This window comes from Egretta garzetta, unplaced genomic scaffold (genome assembly GCF_000687185.1).
Source record: "Egretta garzetta isolate BGI_Z169 unplaced genomic scaffold, ASM68718v1 scaffold309, whole genome shotgun sequence".
NCBI lineage: Eukaryota > Metazoa > Chordata > Aves > Pelecaniformes > Ardeidae > Egretta > Egretta garzetta.
In genome coordinates, this window is record NW_009260764.1 from 16,520 (window position 1) to 18,074 (window position 1,555).

Here is a 1,555-nt window from a genome sequence, read left to right on the forward strand (position 1 = left end):
CTGCGCCTCCGGTCCGGTTGGGCTGGTTGACTGCTTGGGGTCTCTTCCCACCCAAACCATTCTATGATTCTGTGATTCTATGAATTAAAACCTGTGTTTTGTGTCAAGAAACGGCGTGTGCGTCCCTGCAGCCAGCTGTGGGCGCCGTGCAAGTATTGGAGGGGAAGCGCAAATAAATTTGAGTGTGGCTCTAAAAGGTGAGCGCAACGGTTGACTCTTCATGTAATAGGGTGGGTTTTTTTTTTTTTCTCTGTGAAATTGTACTGCCCTCGGGGGGGTGCCCTCTCCCAAAGCACCAGTGCAGCCCCTTCCTGGCACAGAGATGCTCCTCTCGGAGCCGCTCCTGACGGCAAGGGAAGGTCAGGGCTCAGCGGCCGCCCCACTCGTGCTGCTGCCAGCTCTGGCGTGGGAACTGCGGCTCCTGGCGGGGGGAAAGGCTGCTTTGCCATCTGCTGCATCGTCCTCCCACGCTGCGGCACGGCCGCCTTGGCCACAGGGAGCCCGGTGAGCAGCTTGTAGCCCGGGGCTGGTGGGGATCAGAGCTCGGAGGATGCTGTGTGTCTGATGGCGTTGGAGCAGCAAGGGATGAGGGCGTTTACTCTGGAGTGGAAGGAAGGACGGTGTCGGAGCTGTATAAGGGACGAGGGCGTTTACTCTGGAGCAGAAGGAAGGATGGTGTCGGAGCTGTATAAGGGGGATGAGGGCGTTTACTCTGGAGCAGAAGGAGGGACGGTGTCGGAGCTGTATAAGGGATGAGGGCGTTTACTCTGGAGCGGAAGGAGGGGCGGTGTCAGAGCTGTATAAGGGGGACGAGGGCGTTTACTCTGGAGCGGAAGGAGGGATGGTGTTGGAGCTGTATAAGGGACAAGGGCGTTTACTCTGGAGCGGAAGGAGGGACGGTATTGGAGCTGTATAAGGGGGACGAGGGCGTTTACTCTGGAGCGGAAGGAGGGGCGGTGTCAGAGCTGTATAAGGGACGAGGGCGTTTACTCTGGAGCGGAAGGAGGGACGGTGTTGGAGCTGTATAAGGGACAAGGGCGTTTACTCTGGAGCGGAAGGAGGGACGGTATTGGAGCTGTATAAGGGGGACGAGGGCGTTTACTCTGGAGCGGAAGGAGGGGGGGTGTCAGGGCTGTATAAGGGATGAGGGCGTTTACTCTGGAGCGGAAGGAGGGACGGTATTGGAGCTGTATAAGGGGGACGAGGGCGTTTACTCTGGAGCGGAAGGAGGGGCGGTGTCAGAGCTGTATAAGGGACGAGGGCGTTTACTCTGGAGCGGAAGGAGGGACGGTGTTGGAGCTGTATAAGGGACAAGGGCGTTTACTCTGGAGCGGAAGGAGGGACGGTATTGGAGCTGTATAAGGGGGACGAGGGCGTTTACTCTGGAGCGGAAGGAGGGGCGGTGTCAGAGCTGTATAAGGGGGACGAGGGCGTTTACTCTGGAGCGGAAGGAGGGGCGGTGTCGGAGCTGTATAAGGGACGAGGGCGTTTACTCTGGAGCGGAAGGAGGGATGGTGTTGGAGCTGTATAAGGGACGAGGGCGTTTACTCTGGAG